General features: G+C 44.4%; 1 pseudogene; it reads right to left on the bottom strand.

The window, feature by feature from the left end:
* Window positions 1–9,607: 9,607 nt before the first annotated feature.
* LOC113902743 lies at window positions 9,608–12,389 on the bottom strand (annotated as a pseudogene).
* Between the last annotated feature and the right edge of the window lie 980 nt (window positions 12,390–13,369).

The following is a 13,369-nucleotide window of genomic DNA, read 5'->3' as shown; positions in this document are numbered from 1 at the left end:
AAACACTTCCTGTCTTTTCAGGCACTTGAGGAGTCTGGGGAGGAAGGCGAGGAAGGGCTAAGACTAGAAAAGTACTGAGTCATAGTGAAGAAGAATGCCTCACCAGGGCCCCGGTAAGAAGGCCTCTGGATGGAGGTAAGCAGGCAAGAAACACAACTGTGCATCAGCATGTCTGCTCCAAAGGACCCTGGGTCCTTCAGTTCAGTTCAGTCGCTCTGTCATGTCCGACTCTTTGCGACCCCATGAATCTCAGCACGCCAGGCCTCCCTGTCCATCACCAACTCCCGGAGTTCACTCAAACTCATGTCCACTCATGGTTCCGGTGATGCCATCTAGCCATCTCATCCCTTGTCGTCCCCTTCTCCTCCTGCCCCCAGTCCCTCACAGCATCAGGGTCTTTTCCAATAAGTCAACACTTCGCATGAGGTGGCCAAAGTATTGGAGTTTCAGCTTTAGCATCAGTCCTCCCAATGAACACCCAGGACTGATCACCTTTAGAATAGACTGATTGGATCTCCTTGCAGTCCAAGGGACTCTCAAGAGTCTTCTCCAACACCACAGTTCAAAAGCATCAATTCTTTGGTGCTCAGGCTTCTTCACAGTCCAACTCTCACATCCACATGTGACCACAGGAAAAACCATAGCCTTGACGAGACAGACTTTTGTTGGCACAGTAATGTCTCTGCTTTTGAATATGCTATCTAGGTCGGTCATAACTTTCCTTCCAAGGAGCAAGGGTCTTTTAATTTCATGGCTGCAATCACGATCTGCAGTGATTTTGGAGCCCCCCCCCCAAAAAAAAAGTCAACCACTGTTTCCACTGTTTCCCCATCTATTTCCCATGAAGTGGTGGGACCAGATGCCATGATCATAGTTTTCTGAATATTGAGGTTTAAGCCAACACTTTCGCTCTCCTCTTTCACTTTCATCAAGAGACTCTTTAGTTCCTCTTCACTTTCTGCCATAAGGGTGGTGTCATCTGCATATCTGAAGTTATTGATATTTCTCCTGGCAATCTTGATTCCAGCTTGTACTTCTTCCAGTCCAGCATTTCTCATGATGTACTCTGCATATAAGTTAAATAAGCAGGGTGACAATATACAGCCTTGATGTACTCCTTTTCCTATTTGGCACCAGTCTGTTGTTCCATGTCCAGTTCTAACTGTTGCTTCCTGACCCGCATACAGGTTTCTCAAGAGGCAGGTCAGGTGGTCTGGTATTCCCATCTCTTTCAGAATTTTCCACAGTTTATTGTGATCCACACAGTCGAAGGCTTTGGCATAGTCAAAAAGGCAGAAATAGATATTTTTCTGGAACTCTCTTGCTTTTATGATGATCCAGCGGATGTTGGCAACTTGATCTCTGGTTCCTCTGCCTTTTCTAAAACCAGCTTGAACATCTGGAAGTTCATGGTTTATGTATTGCTTAAGCCTGGCTTGGAGAATTTTGAGCATTACTTTACTAGCGTGTGAGATGAGTACAATTGTGTGGTAGTTGGAGCATTCTTTGGCATTGCCTTTCTTTGGGATTGGGATAAAAACAGACCTTTTCCAGTCCTGTGGCCATAGCTGAGTTTTCCAAATTTGCTGGCATATTGAGTGCAGCACTTTCACAGCATCATCTTTCAGGATTTGAAATAGCTCAACTGGAATTCCATCACCTCCACTAGCTTTGTTTGTAGTGATGCTTTCTAAGGCCCACTTGACTTCACATTCCAGGATGTCTGGCTCTAGGTGAGTGGGTCCTTCATCTCCCTTCAAAAACTGCAATGCCCTGGTGTTGTACCATGTCTGGTGTGGGGAGGATAGCTTCCCTCAGGAGACCAACCAGGCACAGCCTTAGGGTCAGCCCTGAAAAAAAGTCACACATAAGATTTGGACTGGAGCTAAAATCCTCACCCAATTTAAGAACTGGAATATTATTGACACTTTTGTATCTACTCATGTGCTTCTCCCATCCAACTCTCTATCATCTAGGATTAACTATTACTCTGAATTTTGTATATATAAATTCCCTTATTTTTCTTATATCAATGTATCACAAATGTATGTATTAAAAAATATATAACTTTTCAGGGCATTTCCCTGGCTGTCCAGTGGTTAAGACTCTGCGCCTCCACTGCAAGGGCCATGAATTCGACCTGTGATCAGGGAACTAAGATTCTGAATGCCAAGAGGAAAGGCCCTGCTCCCCAAAAAAACTCCTCAATAACAACTTCCAAGGAAAATTATCAACTCACTGGGGTGGTAAGGAGACCAAAGAGATATGAGAGTGCATTTGGATCTTATGTCAGTTGCAACCACCACAAAGAGAAAGATAATACAGCCATCCCCCCTTATCCAAATTTAACCTGCTGGACAATGAATTCTAGACATTAACCTAAATATGAAAAATAGTAACACTGCCACCCCATTGAAAATCTCAGCTACTTTCCTCACATTTCACTAAAACACTAAGCATTTCATATTATATGAAGCATTAAAACACCAATTCCATATTTATTTCTAATGTAATAAAGTCATTAGTAGACACAGTAGTATGCAGTAGGCAATGGTACTGTACAGTATGGGATACTAACTGCATTTTCCCTTTACATCACAAAAAAACATACTCTGTGATGCACCATTCTGAGTCCAATCAGGAGACAGTAAACACAGTGGTTTACACAAGAGAAGTTTGATATACAGAATGAATAAACTGTAATAAAAGAGTAACTCTAATATATAAGGGAACACTATATGGGACTCTGAGACTGAAAGAGGACAAGCTTTCAGTTTAGTTTGCAACCCCATAGACTGCAGTATGCCAGGCCTCCCTGTCCATCACCAACTGCCAGAGTTTACTCAAACTCAAATCCATTGAGTCGGTGAAGCCATCCAACCATCTCATTCTCTGTCATCCCCTTCTCCTCCTGCCCCCAATCCCTTCCAGCATCAGAGTCTTTTCCAATGAGTCAGTTCTTTGCATCAGGTGGCCAAAGTATTAGAGTTTCAGCTTCAACATCGGTCCTTTCAGTGAATATTCAGAACTGATTTCCTTTAGGATAGACTGGTTGGATCTCCTTGCAGTCCAAGGGACTCTCAAGAGTCTTCTCCAATACCACAATTCAAAAGCACCAATTCTTTTAGTGTTCAGCTTTCTTTATAGTTCAACTCTCACATCCATACATAAGTACTGGAAAGAACCATAGCCTTGACTAGACGGACCTTTGCTGGCAAAGTAATGTCTCTGTTTTTTAATATGCTATCTAGGTTGGTCATAACTGTTCTTCCAAGGAGCAAGTGTCTTTTAATTTCATGGCTGCACTCACCATCTGCAGTGATTTTGGAGCCCAGAAAAATAAAGTCAGCCACTGTTTCTATTGTTTTCCCATCGATTTGCCATGAAGTGATGGGACCAGATGCCATGATCTTCGTTTTCTGAATGTTGAGCTTTAAGTCAAATTTTCACTCACTTCTTTCACTTTCATCAAGAGGCTCTTTAGTTCATCTTCACTTTCTGCCATAAGGGTGGTGTCGTCTGCATATCTGAAGCTATTGATATTTCTCCCAGCAATCTTGATTCCAGCTTGTGCTTCTTCCAGTCCAGCATTTCTCATGATGTACTCTGCATATAAGTTAAATAAGCAGGGTGACAATATACAGCCTTGACGTACTCCTTTTCCTATTTGGCACCAGTCTGTTGTCCCATGTCTAATTCTAACTGTTGCTTAGCACAAGCTTAGGATTAAGGATAAGTTTGGAAGATGAGCCCTCTCTCTGAGGCTGGGGTTCACATCTCATTGAAGAATATAGTTGCAGAAGGTGGATGGCAGAAAGTTTGCAGATTTGTAGTCATTGCAGAAGCAGAGCTGGTCCACAGTCACTGATAAGCAACAAGGAAACTCAAGGATGCAGGTGAGCTGTCGACAGGGCTTGGGTGCCTGAGAGGGAATGGAGGTATTAGTGTGGGCCTGAGGCACAGAATACACAGTGTCCATGGTTGGGGGAATCAGAGGAGACAACCCTGGGAGTTAGCAGAGGGACTGAGGGCACTGATGTGGGTGGGAGGCCTGAAGTGTGCAGTGTCTGCATTGACAGGGCTGTGGGAGGGTGATCAACAGGCTCTGCTCTGTCTGCAAAGTCAACAAATAGTAATGTGGAACCAGTGGATGAGGAGACGGGTCAATGGGATAAAATAGAAAGTCTATAAATAAACACAAGGATATTGGGGAATTAAGTATGAAAACAAATCACTGGAACAAAAATGAACTTTAAGAAGTTCTGGGACTGGAGGTAAGGGAGGTGCTAGTGTGTGCCTGAGGCACAGAATACACAGTGTCCAAGATGGGAGGGCTGTGGTGTTTGGGGAGTCAGAGGAGACAACCCTAAGAGTTAGCAGAGGGACTGAAGGTGCTCTGGTGACCCAGTGGTTGAGAATCTGCCTGCCAGTGTAGGGGACACATGTGCAATCCTGGATCTGAGAAGATTCCACATGCTGTGGGATAACTAATCTTGTGTGCCACAAGTTCTGAGCCTGTGCTCTAGAGCCTGTGCTCTGCAACAAGATAAGTTACTGCAGGGAGAAGCCCACATTTCAACTAGAAGGTAGCCCCTGCTTGACGGAACTAGAGAAAGCCTGTGAAGCAACAAAGACCCAGAGTAGCCAAAAATCAATCAATCAGATTTTTTTTTTTTTTTTTTTAAGAGGGAATTCCCTGGCGGTCCATTGGTTAAGACTCTGGATTTCCAAGTAGGGGGCATGGGTTCAATTCCTGGTTGGGGAACTAAGATCCCACATGCTGTGCAGAATGGCAAAAATGAATAAGTAAATAAGAAAAGAAATTGTTCTGGGATAGCTGCTTACCCTACCAGCAAAAGTTGATATTAGATCTATAGCTGATTCCATGAGTAAAACTAATCTCAAATGGATTGAGAATCTAAAAGTAAAATATTCAAGATACAATTACTAGGGGGAAAAATAGGTGAATTCCTCTCTAACCAGAATTTAGACAAAGGGTTCTAACTATGATTCAAATCCAGATTCGATAAAAGTAGGTGACGAAAATTGCATGAAAATAAAAACATTTTACATGGCCATAAGTATATAAATAGTTGATATAATCAAAAGACAACTCAAACTCTAAAAATGAGGGGAAATGCAAAGACTGATGCTGAAGCTTAAGCTCCAATACTTTGGCCACCTGATACAAAGAACTGACTCACTGGAAAAGACCCTGAAGCTGGGAAAGATTGACAGTAGGAGAAGAGGGTGATGAAAGATGAGATGGTTGGATGGCATCACCGACCCAGTGAACATGAGTTTGAGCCAACTCCAGGAGACAGTGAAGGGCAGGTATGCCTGGTGTGCTGCAGCCCATAAGGTCATCAAGAGTCAGACACAACTGAGTGACTGAACAACAACAGAGGGAGAAAAATAGTAAGCCTCAAAGAGATTCAACTAATTTCAAGCAAAATTCATGCCAGAAATAAAAGCTAACACCACACTTAAAGGAATAAAACAATCCAACAATCAACAATGTAAATTTAAAATTTTCTGACATCCAGAAAAAAATTGTCAGCCATTCAAAGATGGAAAAAAATTTGAATATTACTGATCTTTGGGACAATGCTTCTCAGGTGGCACTAGTGATAAAGAACCCACTTGTCAATACAGGTGACACTAGAGACGCTGGTTCGATCCTTGGGTTAGGAAGATCACCTGGAAAAGGGCAAGGCAACCCACTCCAGTATTCTTGCCTGGAGAATCCCATGGACAGAGGAGTCTGGTGGGCTATAGTCTGGAGAGTCACAAAGAGTCGGACATGACTAAAATGTCTGACTTTAGTCGGAATGTATGTCAGACTATGTGTCTGTATGTCAGAAGGAGAGGAGTGACGACAAAATATTGACAAAATGATGGCCAATTTTTTTTCCAAACTTTATTAAGACAATAAAACTTTAGAGAAACTTAATGAACCCCAAATAGAATAAACACAAAATTCAAAACTACATAAAACCAATCATTATATTGTTTAAGAATACATATATAGTAAGAACAACAAAGAAAAGCAAAGACAAGATCAACCAAAATTCAGGATAGGATGAAGAGTGTATACAGAGGGGAACTCAAAAGTCTTCAAATGTATTAGTGTGTTCTTTTTCTCAAGTGTCATAAAAGCAAATAAGTTTTTAAAAATTATTCTTTAAATATATATATACATATAAGATTTTTTGCACATATTAAATATGTGCAAATATTTTTATCACAATAAAAATAAATAAATGATCTTCATCCAGTTCCCTTTCTGTGTTACTTGCAACACAAGCCAGAAACCTGGGAGTAAGTCAAACCATTTTTTAATGTGATTAGCTCTGTCTCTCTTGAGCTTGGAACTATTAATCTGGCCTCACTGCTATTTGAAGCAGAGATAACTAATTTGCCCAAGGGCTTCCCTGGTGGCTCAGATGGTAAAGAATCTGCCTGCAATGTGGGAGACCCATGTTTGATCCCTGGGTTGGGAAGATCCCCTAGAGAAAGGAACTGCAACTCACTCCTGTATTCTTGCCTGGAGAATTCCATGGACAGAGAAACCTGGCAGGCTACAGTCTATGGGGTCACAAAGAGATGGACACGTCTGAGTGACTAATACACAACACACACACAAACACGCATGCGTGCACGCGCATGCACACACACACACACACACACACACACACACACACACACACAGGGTGTGGCAAAGGCAGGATTAAAACCTAGACTTACTTGAGAGCCCAGTGTCTTATCCATCCATTATCCTGCCTTGTGTCAAAACCAAGGTAACATTGGGAGATGCTTAGCCACACCTGCCATAATCACTGAATATAAAGGATAGATTTATTTCTTCTCCAATCATCCTCTTACCTCCTTTATCTTCCTAACTCCTCCTTAATTCTTAACTCTGAGATCAAACTACACTTCCTATGGAATGTCTTCCTAACTCCTATGGCCTAGTATAGTCACCTTCAGATACTTGTCCTCACAGCATGCTGTACATCCCTCCTCTATGAGGTTGTGACCTCCAAGGGGTGGAGGCCTGTCTTTCCCACCATTGCAGCATACATGGCACAGTCTCACCCACTGATTCCTACCTGCTTCCATTCCTCAGTAAAAGTGATGGGTCACCAACAGATCTTTCTTGTATCCCAACAAACAACTTGTCCTGCTGACCCTACCGGCAGGGCTGCCAACAGAGACCAACCCTGGCCCACTGAGTCTGGGACACCCCACTCCATGGAAGGGACCCAGTGCTCAGGTGGAAAGCAAAGGGACTTCGGATACCTAAGACTCCTGTCCCTGGGGCCAGAAATTAGTCACAAAAGATTCCCCTCTGCCCCCATTTTTTAAAATCAGATTCACTACCTTGGCTCACATTTAGGGTGGAAGCCACCAGGATGTCAGGCTCAGGTATGAGGGGGTCACTTAGCAAATAGACCAAGGTGTCCTGTAGGACAGGATCAGGGTGGAAGGGGGAGAGGCTGGCACAACCAAGGCTATGAAAATGCCCCCAGATACCCAGAAGAAGTCTGAGTCCACAGAGGTTTGACTCTTCTCCTTGGTAGCATGGAGCACTTTCAGAACTTTTGCCCATGATCTTTCTGCCCTCCAGAAAGGCACTGTCATTCTCTGAGTCCTTACTGTCCAGCACAGGGCATGACCAAAGGTAGACATCCAGGAAATGGGAGGCCCAACTAGCCACCATAAACTGTTTAGGTCTGATTTAGGCACTTCTTTGAGAAGTCTTTCTTCCCTGACTCATCCTTTCATTTTCTCTGTGCCCCTCACTATGAGTTGTCCTTACAGCTGTGGTGCTGTATTGTGGGTTAATTTGTATGCAGGTCAGGAAGCAACAGTTAGAACTCGACATGGAACAACAGACTGGTTCCAAATAGGAAAAGGAGTACATCAAGGCTATATATGGTCACCCTGCTTATTTAACTTATATGCAGAGTACATCATGAGAAACGCTGGACTGGAAGAAACACAAGCTGGAATCAAGATTGCCGGGAGAAATATCAATCACCTCAGATATGCAGATGACACCATCCTTATGGCAGAAAGTGAAGAGGAACTCAAAAGCCTCTTGATGAAAGTGAAAGAAGAGAGTGAAAAAGTTGGCTTAAAGCTCAACATTCAGAAAACGAAGATCATGGCATCCGGTCCCATCACTTCATGGGAAATAGATGGGGAAACAGTGGAAACAGTGTCAGACTTTATTTTTCTGGGCTCCAAAATCACTGCAGATGGTGACTGCAGCCATGATATTAAAAGAGGCTTACTCCTTGGAAGGAAAGTTATGACCAACCTAGAGAGCGTATTCAAAAGCAGAGACATTACTTTGCCAACAAAGGTTCATCTAGTCAAGGCTATGGTTTTTCCTGTGGTCATGTATGGATGTGAGAGTTGGACTGTGAAGAAGGCTGAGCACCCAAGAATTGATGCTTTTGAACTGTGGTGTTGGAGAAGACTCTTGAGAGTCCCTTGGACTGCAAGGAGATCCAACCAGTCCATTCTAAAGGAGATCAGCCCTGGGATTTCTTTGGAAGGACTGATGCTAAAGCTGAAACTCCAGTACTTTGGCCACCTCACGCGAAGAGTTGACTCATTGGAAAAGACTCTGATGCTGGAAGGGATTGGGGGCAGGAGGAGAAGGGGATGACAGAGGATGAGATGGCTGGATGGCATTACTGCCTCAATGGGCGTGAGTCTGAGTGAACTCTGGGAGTTGGTGATGGACAGGGAGGCCTGGCGTTCTGTGATTCATGGAGTCGCAAAGAGTCGGACACAACTGAGTGACTGAACTGAACTGAGCTGAGCTCAAGAACATGTGCTGAATGAAAAGAAGATTGGAGATTGACTCTCCTCAGAGCAGATTACCAGATCCAGTTTCCCTCTGCTTGGACTTCTCTTTTTTCATCTGATGGGTTTATTTCAACACTAAGGGGTTACTAGATGTTACATACCCTCACTTACTGAGCTCCAGGGTCACCTCCTCCAGAAAGTCTTTGACCTTCCTTCTTCAGGTATTCCTCCTCTCCATGGCCACTGCACCAAGGTGGACCTCTCAGTCCCTAAACCAAGATGGTCCCTGGGCCACAGAAACCAGACTGGACTCATTTCACTGTGGCAATCTCCTGGCAGTGCTGGGCCCAGGAGACACCTGTAGAAGATATCACCTCTAAGGTAAGAGATCCACCTCTGAAGTGGACAGCTCCTGGTTGGGATCCCAGCCCTGCTACTTGAGGACTTAGGCCAGTTTCTATTAGTTTGCTGGTCAGTAAAACAGCCAGCTGAGGTCCAGAAATAAGGTTCCAAACGAATTGTGGTTGAGTTGCCAGGGCAGTCATTATGCCCTTAACCCCAGGGGAGGGGCAGGGCAGAACAGGCCCTGTGATAGCTGATTTTTAGAAGTCCAGGTACCTGGGCTTGGTGGGGTGCAGAGAGGAACTTACAGTGGGTTTCATCCTTCTCTGTCCCTGTCTAATGTCCTCCACCCACAAGTCACCTAGAAAACAGAACCTGGAACATGACTAAGTATCAGTGTTTTATTTGGGTGACAAAAACTGAGGGCATTGAGGATGAGAAAAGAGACACAATGTAAGGTGACAACACACTGGGTCTGCTTCATGACAAGCCTGGAAGAAGCACAGAAGCTGTGTGCACTGCCTGCCTGGGAGGTCTCCCCACTGGGAGAAATGGTCTCCTTGTTGGGAGAAATCTTGCACCAGTTCAGGAAAGGGAGGGGAAAAGAGGGAATTTATCTGCTTGGATTTCTCCCAACTCCCAATAGTCAAACACTATGCCAGGAGCATTAACTCTTTCACACTCCTGGGTTGCTAGTGGCTACTTGAGATGTCAGATCCCATGTCCTGTGAGGAGCTTTTCATCCAAGTTTGGAAATGATGGGAGGAGACAAACTGGATATGTGGATAGTGAGTGCCATAAGATGTGTTCACAACAGCCTGATACTGTTTTTCTCATTTATCAGAAGAGGAAACCTGGCATAATGGTCAAAAACCTTTCCCAAAGTCACATGGCTAGTAAGTGGTAAATTCAGAATTTGAACATAGTCTGGTTCTGGAAACTGTCGAAGACCAAGATAAGGAACTTGGATTTTGTGTAGCAGGCAAAGGAGAGTCGCTAAAGGGTTTCAAGCTGGGAGTGACATAAAATAAAGAGCTTTTGAATTAAGCTCCCATTCTTTACTTTGCTCCATCTTCCCATGTGGATGAGCTTGGCACAAGTAGATGGCCTCAGAGATGTGAAGACATCCAACACAGTTTCTGAGGAGCCCTGACTGGGTCCAGAGCTCATATGGGCTTCACCATTGCCTCATAATCTTAGTGTCTTCATCAAAGCCTACAGCCACCAAAGAGATTACCTGGTCAGAGGCAGGCAGGATCTGGGTGGAGAAGCCGAAATGAAGGGAAGAGCAGATTGACATAAAGGCCAGGAGTAGGAGGAGGACCAGCCATACATCCATTGTCAGCTGGTGAGTCTGGAGATCTTGGCATCCCCATATGAGTCCTTTGGTGTTGCCTAAGAGGGTGAGATCTCATGAATCAGCCACACTGGTCATATTTATGTGGTCGATGTTTGGTGTGTATCCGTGTGTGTATGTCTTCCAAGTTCATCAGAACAGAAGAAGGACCAGGTACAGGCTTCCCATGTGCATTTATATGAATGGTCCGTTCACCTGGGGAATGACAAGGAAGAGAAGGAATTTAGAGGAACAGTCTAGCAGGTAGGAAGAAAGGGGTCTGACTTGATGAAGCAGAGCCGTCAATGTTGATCAAAGGTTTTCCTTCTGATTTTTATGTAGGAAAGCAGTGAGGAGATGGCATAACTGGCAGTCTCCATCATCTCAGTACAGGCATAACAGACTGTGGGAAAGCAGGTCAGTGGGGCCAGCAGAGCTTGATCCCAACCTTTAAAGATGACAGGCTAAATCCAAACCATTACAAACCATGGATCCCCCACAAGTCTAATACCCAGAGATTTCTCCACCCACCCCACATGTCTGATACCTCATTTACCTGTGTTTGCATTGGTGACTCACGAGGTGGGAGTGCTTAGGGTAAGCTTTCTCACAGTTCTCATAGTCACAGCAGTAAGGCCTTGAAACTGGGGATCTCCTCCTGGGAGCCTTTTCCTGGATCCTAGTGTACTGCTGCTGTGCTCTTTGTGGAACAAGTATGGGCTGCTTAGGTAGGAAGGGGTCTTCCTGGGAGACTGGCTGGTTCACAAAAGAGCCCTGGAATTCCAAAGCCAGCAATAAGGGATATACACCTGGGGGCATCCCAATATTGTGGGGCTCTCTAGGAGGCAACATCTGAGCCATAGAAGGGAGCATTGCTTGGGCCTCAGTGGAAGGCACGGTTGGATTTATCAGGCGAGTGTAATCTCCTCGGTTCTGTCTTGTCTCAACAAAAATTTGAAGCTACAGACATTAAAGCCTTCAGTGTGTCACAGCTCTTGGACAGACCATGTTATAGCTCTCGGGTCTCAAACAGACTGTGTTATAGCTCTTGGACAGATCAGTGTTACAGCTCCGTGTTACAGCTCAGTTTTATTTAGAAAATAGCAGGAAAATACATCCTTGAGGCATGAGGGCATTCCGACCCAAAGACGCGAAGAGAAGAGAAAGCCCTGGCCCTTTGGCTCGTCTTTTTTATATTTTCTCCTCCCCCTGAGCCTGCCCTATGTAAATTGGCAGTGCTGTTTGTTCTACCTGAGGTCTTCACTCCAGTCCTCGGACCTTCCTTTGACCTTCCTTTGTTCTATTTTCATGGGCTTTCCCTTTCCTTGTCTTTTAGCCACCACCATTTTGGATTCCTGTTTCCTATTCTAACTACCTAACAGATTTAATAACGTTTTAGGTGGTAAAGGGTCTCTGTTAGAAGCTACTGTTGGGAGGCCAGGATAAGATATTCGCATTCTGATGTAGGAAATCATTGGGATTCCACTGGGAGGTGAGGCTGGTGGCATCCTTAGATTCCCACCAAAGGTCAAGGCCATCCTGGAATATTGGGTTCTCCTAAGGGCATCGTCTGGGGTCCCTTTAAAATCATCATTCCTGGCTGCAAATGAGACATTCCTTGAGTGAAAATCATCTGGGAATGGGTGAAAGTCAGTTGAGGGCAATAGCTCACATGGTGGTCAGACAGTGCCATACTGAACTGTGGCCCCATTTCACTGGAGTTCTGCCTGGGTGCCTCAGCAGAAGCCAAGGGGATCCTCTCCAGCTCTGTGCACTGAGGGACATGTTGAATGCCTAATGGACTATGGTTCCAAGAGGCGTGCATTTCACTGCTTCCAGCAGATGAAGACATAGTCAAGTTGGACACTGACTTCTCAGCATCCTTGGAGAAAGAAAGTCAGGGGGATTCACCATAGCTTAAACCACACTTCTTCATGTCCCCATTTCCAGACCTCACCTTAATCCAAGCCCTCATTATCTCTTGCCTGAATTATCCCACCTTCAGGCCATTCTCCAGTTTGGGTTTTCTAAAATGCAAGTCTTGGGGGGACTTATCCAGTAGTGCAGTAGTTAAGACTCCTTGCTTCCACTGCATGGAGCTTGGGTTAGATCTCTCTTCAGGAAACTAAGATCCCACATACCACACAGTGTGGCAAATAAATAAATAAAATTCCAGTTTGGCTGACAGAAGCATGGTGGAAGCCTAGAAGTGACTCATGCCACTCTACCTGCTTGTCATGCTTTTAGCTTTATTTCATAATGTTAGGTAGTTAGAATAGGAAATGGGAGTCCAAAATGGCAGTGGCTAAAAGACAAGGAAAGGAAAAGCCCATGAAAATAGAACAAAAGAAGTTCAAAGGAAGGTCTGAGGACCAGAGTGAGGACCTCAGGTAGAACAAACAGCACTCCTGGCTAGCCCAATTTACATAGGGCAGGCCCAGGGGGGAGAAAAAAAAAAAAACATATAAAAAGAGGGGCCAAAGGGCCAGGTTTCTCTCTTCTCTTCACGTCTTTGGGTTGGCATGCCCTCACACCTCAAAGATATATTTCCCTGATATTTTCTAAATAAAATTGAGCTGTAACATGGAGCTGTAACACTGATCTGTCTAAGAGCTATAACACAGTCTGTTCCAGACCTGAGAGCTATAACACAGTCTGTCCAAGAGCTGTGACGCACCAAGGGCTTTAATGTTCGTCGCTTCAATTTTTTGTTGAGACGAGACAGAACAGAGAAGATTACACTCGCCTGACAATAAAAAGTACAGAGACCATAAAATATTCCACAACCTGCACTTTCAGCTAAGACTCTGCAAAAACTCTCAAATTCCATATTATGTTTAAGTGTGAGGGTGAAAGATCATCCCAAAC

The sequence above is a fragment of the Bos indicus x Bos taurus genome, chromosome 13 (genome assembly GCF_003369695.1).
Source record: "Bos indicus x Bos taurus breed Angus x Brahman F1 hybrid chromosome 13, Bos_hybrid_MaternalHap_v2.0, whole genome shotgun sequence".
Lineage (NCBI taxonomy): Eukaryota > Metazoa > Chordata > Mammalia > Artiodactyla > Bovidae > Bos > Bos indicus x Bos taurus.
The sequence above is the reverse complement of the archived record's forward strand: the minus strand, read 5'-3'. Positions and strand labels throughout refer to the sequence as shown.